The following is a 6605-nucleotide window of genomic DNA, read 5'->3' as shown; positions in this document are numbered from 1 at the left end:
TTACTTTGTTAAAGTCAGGCTAAAGTTTCAATGACATATCGAGGGACTCTAGACCAACGATGACATGATTGAGAGGAAATCATCCCCTTTTATTCTTTTTAAAACCGATCTTTTCTCATGACTTGACATCACCTAGAATACATTTACTTGTAAAAGTATTCTACAATTGCAAAGGACCAATCTAGATTCTTTAGCGAATTAAGACTAGGGAAAGCTTTCTCTAGCCTTAATAGCTACTTGTTTCAAACACTTCGCAAACCGAGGATTGTTTCGACATCCTTAAACGTTACTGAAAGATTCTCTAATCTTAGAGAAGTTCGCAGAATGAGTCTCGGATTTTTCCTTGACTACTTTGATCATTGTCTATCCTAGACTCGATCAAAGCGGGGGCTAACTATAAACATCTACTTTTGGCCTCCTTTCCTGACAGGAAGTGGAATTACGATAAATAAAGCTATCTTCGTGTTGGATCAAAGTGAAGAATACTTATGGATAACCGGTTAAGCCACAAAACACAAAATACTAGCTCGAATGAAAGAACAAGACCAATATAAGGTCCAATTGACTAAACCCGATCATTGTTAGGCTTAAGCCCATGCTTAAAATCCAATAATGATGGATTTAGGAGCGTCTAGGTTAAAATTTAAGCTACCACAGAAAATGTCGCGCGCATCTCACAAAGTCGCGCTAAGATGTCGCGCGGAACTTATTTCGTTGCGTGCAGCACTCCGCGCAACTTCTGGAGATGCGATCGCGAAATATTAAGAATATCAAAATATTGGAAAATCAAATCTTACCATAGAGCTGCGCGCAAGATAAATAACTGTGCGCATCATGCTCGCGCAACTTATTCACTTGCGCATGACAGCCGCGCGCAACTTACCCAGTTGGGTGCGACACCTTCTGCGGCAGAATGCTCTTAACCCTAAACCTAATCATTCCCTATAAATAAGACCCTAATCCGAGGCTTAAACACACAGAAAATAACCTAAAACGCTGGCAGAATACTTGTGAACTTGTGATTCCTAACCCTCTTGTCCTAAACACTCACCCCTTTGATACTTTGTTACTACGGTGGAGGTTCTCCAACAAGAAGGAATCCATAAGTGTTCTAAACGGAGATTTAGCAAAGAGAAGTGGTAAATTCCAGAGCACTTAGTTAAATCACGTTTATTTTCTTTGTTTAAAAGAACCTTAATTAATTAATTAGTGTTGTTTGATCATCTTTAAAATAATTAATTAATCAATTCCATATAGCATCTTTCGTTAAATAAAGATTACAATTGAATAAAAAATTGTTGGTTGATCACTTAAGTTAAGGCGAATATTGTTTATTTTTTGTTCTTTTCACGAATTTAATTAAATAAGAATAACGAACTTACAATGTAATTCCTACGTGAATTGACGTGTTTAAATAAAATCAAATAACATAGTTTTAGGTATCACATTGCATATATTGTTTGGTGATGAAATTGTGCAAAGTAAGAGGTAGTAGAGGCCGCACTAGGGATAGGATCGCGATTACCCTCTAAAGGGAACGTTATCTTAGTACCCTCGCTCCCGAACTCATTTTTGGTTTATGTAGACCAATTTGGGCATGGGTAAACTTATGATTTATGCTAAATATCCCTTGAACTCAACTTGGGAGAAATGCATGAACGAGGTTTATGGGTTTTCCTAAAACTCATTGGCGACTCCTACTTGTTCCTTACAAAAAAGCGTGTATGATAGAATCATTTCTAATTCAAGGTCCCCCAAACAGTCAGGAATTCAAATCCTAATACACCCTAACAAGTATAAAGTCCTAGGCTTTTCAATGGCCATGGGCATTTAAGGAGAGTAACCCTTACGATGGGATCACCCTCCTTACATTAAGGAACTTGGTTCTAGTTAGAGAACTCTTCTTTTATTTTGACTAACTTTTCTTCAAAGGTCTCTTCATATCTTCTTAGCTTGAGTTACTCTTCCACCACCATGGTCTACTTCACCTGTGCTAATCAAATACTTGTAAATCCTAATAAATTGAGTTTGCTTATTAGTTTAAGTCTATCATCATCAAAACTCTTAAGCTTCAACAATTTCCTCCTTTTTGATGATGACAAACTTAAGCAAACTCTATAGAAATGTTAAGACAAATTGGAGGTTATATTTTTGCATTTTTGTTTATTGACATAAAGTAAACACACAACTGAAAGTAAAAAAAAGAAACTTGAAAAAGTATAAGATAAACAAAAAATAAAAATAAACTAAAGTACTGGTATCATATCAAAGTAAAATTTCTGATACATTCTGAACTAGAAGTCAGGACAACTTCAGCCTCCAATTTTTCTTCTTCTTTTCCCCATTTTGGCATTATAAAAAATTCTTGTTTTGAAGGTATTAAACATCTAGCCACAGCTCCACAAGCAATTCATCAAGTGTGGGAAACTGAAGGCAGCGCTGACTAGTTCCCTTTAATTAGTTCCACTTTCCTGCATACATGTTCATAACATACAATAAAACACATGTATAGGCTAAGTTCCAAATATGCATTTAACAAAACAAAATATCATCCTGCCAAACTTGTTCAAAATTATTACAAACCAAAATATTTTTCAACACAAAATTTAATTAAAATTGTTCTTGACTACGACAGTAAGTAGGTAAACTAAGATAAGATAGGCTAAGGTCGAGGTAAGGCAGGATGCAGGTTAATTAGAAAAAGACATGATCAACTCTGAAGCAATTCAAGAATTTTCTTGTTATCTACTTCCTCCTACTGCTTAGTGAATGCTTTAAACATGATTTTTATCTCCTTGATCTTCTTTTGGAACTCCACTTTCTGTTCCTTAAGATTCTTTTCCAATCCCTACACAACTCTTTCTAATTGCTGAACCTTCACTGACTGCTCCTTCAGCTGCTTCTCTGCAATATCAGCCTTGTCCGTCAGTTCAGAAATTTGTCTTGCCACCACATTGTTATCCTCAGCATCATGTTCTAGAGGTTTCTCAATACCAGTTTCAGGAAAAGTGCTTGGAGAAATTCTTCTACTCTTTCTTACAAGACTTCCAAACAAGATCTAATACCCCCTTTTCCCACTTGACTCGATCTTTTTCTCTTCCAATTTCTGAATTTTCCCTCCAACCACACACAAGCGCAGTCCCTGCAAAGTTTTCTCATTAATCACATTCTCAGGTTTCTCTTGGAGTCCTCCATACACCCCTTTGAGTTACACTCCTAAAGCTTCAAACACAATAGACAGTAGAGCACCATATCCAACTTTGTTTTTACCAGGAACACAATGAGCCAAGTGTTGATACATTAAGGAAGGAAAATTAATTTTAATTTTTCTAGCCAAACAGAAAATTACTGCCATATCCATCAACCATGCTTCATCTTTTTTATGAGTTTTTGGAAGAATTGCCTTCTTTACAAAATTTAACAACAACTTGTTCAAAGGGCTTAAATCATTATGGTACATAGTGTTCTTTCCTCTTTTTCCTCCTAGAAACTCCACTATATCTCCCCCTAGAAAGTTACCCACCTTTACTACTGACTTCCCTTTTACATACAACTCATAACCCTCAGTTGGAACTTTTAGAATTGTTTATAGGGTTTCAACATCAAATTCAATTTTTATTTCACTGACTAAACTCGAGATTATTCATTGTTTCACAGTGAATTCGAAACAAAATTCGTTTATTGCAGCTGGATACATAAGATTATTCGAAGCATTAACCAACAAATCTTCCCATCCATATAAACGAATTAAATCAAGAAATTTCATAAACCTAGACTTCTTAATCGAAGTTAAATCAAGCCTGTAACCAACTACATACCTTCCTGATATCTTTTCCAGTGATTTCTGATCATCATCGAACTTTATGTTCTCCTGTTCCTTTTCCGAATTATGAGGTTTCCCCTCAGCAAAATCCTCCACCTTGTTGACATGCTCATCTAGTAATTTCTCCTTTGCCTTACTCTCTTTCCACAATTTTAATATCTTTAGAAGAGCTGATGTAGACGATCCTTCTTTTTGAGTCTGATCTTTGTCTTTGGGGTTTTTGTTAGTGGTTGATGAGGTTGGTTTGTTTGTTACAAGAACATCTTCAGTTATCTTGACTACCTTTGTTGGTACTTTACAGATTGCCATCGCTAAAGGAGAGGTTTCTTCAAGCTCGGAGTGATCAGGGGTTTTATAGTTGTCAGCCGAGTTTTGGCTTGATTGAATTTCCATAGATAAGGGTTTAGAATGTTGTAGGGAGTTTAATGGGTTTTTACTGATCTGATTTTAAGTGATTTGACAGTGCGGTAGAAAGTTAGTTGAGAGATGCTTTTTAAATAATTGAAGTAGTGTAATGGATATGAACGGGTTACTATGTAGTCAATAATTAAACAAATTTATCTAAGTAATTTAGCAAAAGTAGGATGGATGAATTTTACAAAATTTCTTTTATTTCCAAATTCCATGTATTTTCCAAAACACGCTTTTGTAGAAAATCACTTATTTGGAACATGCTTTCAACACATATACAGTGTACATTACTACTAATATGATTAATCAAGTGATTTGTGAACTAACCTCTTGAAGCTCTTTAACTGTTTAGCACACCAGAATTGTGTTAAATGCTCCTTTTGCTCTATTTACATTAATTTTTTACTTTGCCATATCTTAGAACTTCAGAAGCAATCAATTCACCTTGATAATCCCAAGTTCCAATCTCAATTCCTCAAATCTTTCATTGTTTAAGGGCTTGGTCAAAATATCTACAATTTGATTTTCAGTTTGACAAAACTCAAACTTAATATTCCCTTGTTCCACATTGTCTTTTAAAAAGTGATGCCTATTGTGGATATGTTTTACCTTTTAGTGTTGAACTGGATCCTTTGAAATACAAAAAGCACTAGTATCATCACAGTAAATAGGAACACACTCAAATATAATGCCAAATTCTCTAACCTGTTGCTTTATCCATAGAATTTGTGAACAACATGCTGCTGCTGCCACATATTCAGCTTCAAATGTAGATAATGCAACTGTGTTTTTCTTCTTGGAACCCGAAGAAACTAAACAAGGTCCGAAAAACTGTACCATACCTGAAGTACTTTTTCTATTAACCAAATCACATGCATGGTAAACATTAGTAAATCCATTTAAATCAAAAAAATCACTTCTAGGATAAAAAAGACTCAAGTCATCAATATCTTTCCAGTATCAAGGATTCTCTTTACTGCTATCAAGTGGGATTCCTTCGGGTTAGCTTGGCACCTGGCACATAGACCTACACTAAAAGATATGTTAGGTTTACTAGCTGTTAAGTAAAGTAGAGAGCCAATCATACCTCGATACATAGTTTGATCAATGCAAGTTCTAGTTGGATCTTTATCCAACCTAGTCCCAATACTCATAGGAGTCTTGTTGGTTTTTGCATTGTCCATCTTGTATTTCATGATCAGTTCCTTGATATATTTTTTTTTATGGATCATGATTCCTTCTTCAATTTGTTTTATTTGCAAACCAAGGAAGAAATTTAATTCCCCACCATACTCATTTCAAATTCTCCACTTATTAGGTCAGCAAAATACTTGCACAAAGATTCATTAGTTGCACCAAGTAAAATATCGTCAGCATAAATCAGTACAACTACGATATCTGTTCTGTTTGATTTTAAAAAAAAAGTTTTATCAATTTTACCATGTTTAAAACCATTTTTCAAAAGGAACTTAAATAATCTTTCATACCATGCTCTAAGAGCTTGCTTCAACCCATAAAGAGCTTTGTCAAGCTTGTAGACATGGTTTGGGAGCTCTAGATTCTCAAACCAGGAGGTTGTTCCACATAGACTTCCTCATCAAGAAAATCCGATAAAAAATGCTCATTTAACGCCCATCTGGTACAGCCTAAAACCCATGTAAGAAGCAAAAGCAATAAGTAGGCGTATAACCTCTAACCTGGCCACAGGAGAAAATATCTCTTCATAGTCTATTCCTTCTTGTTGTTTGAAACCTTGTACAACAACTCTAGTCTTGTTCCTGACAATAATGTCATGCTCATCTAGCTTGTTTCTAAACACCCATTTTAATCTAATTATCTTCTTCTTGTCAGGTCTAGGTTCTAGATGCCAAACTTTGTTTCTTTCAAACTCATTAAGTTCATCTTGCATAGCATTAATTCAGTCAGCGTCAATTAAAGCTTCAACATAGTTCTTAGGTTCCATTTATGGAAGGAATGCATAAAATGCACAGAATTTCCAAGCTGAGATCTTGTCTGAGTTCCTTTTGTGATATCACTCATGATTCCATCAACAGGCTGTGATCTCTGATTTTTCCAGGGCTTTGGTGTGAAGTCTTTGTTCGGATACAATCTTTCTTCATTGTTGTTGACTGGTTCTTTTTATAGGAGCTTCAACTTGATTTTCAGTTTGAACTTCTTCAGAAACTCCCTCATTTACTACATTTTGTTCTGTGTTTAGGGGGGTTCCAGTTGCATTCTCCATTGTAGTTGCTTCGTTTGCTTCATTTACAACCTGCTGCTTCTGCAATGATGTTGATTTCTCATCTGGATCCTGCTTGCATACAAGTCCAATTTCAAAATCATCATCATAATCCTGTTCATCAATCAATCG

The 6605-nt window shown here is 35.4% G+C and overlaps 1 pseudogene; it reads right to left on the bottom strand.

Moving 5' to 3' along the window:
* Positions 1-5788: 5788 nt before the first annotated feature.
* Positions 5789-6143, bottom strand: LOC145557509 (putative mitochondrial protein AtMg00820 pseudogene; annotated as a pseudogene).
* Between the last annotated feature and the right edge of the window lie 462 nt (positions 6144-6605).

Source organism: Chenopodium album, chromosome 9, assembly GCF_948465745.1.
Source record: "Chenopodium album chromosome 9, dcCheAlbu1.1, whole genome shotgun sequence".
In the NCBI taxonomy this organism is placed as follows: Eukaryota; Viridiplantae; Streptophyta; class Magnoliopsida; order Caryophyllales; family Amaranthaceae; genus Chenopodium; species Chenopodium album.
This window is presented reverse-complemented; position numbering and strand designations above follow the sequence as displayed.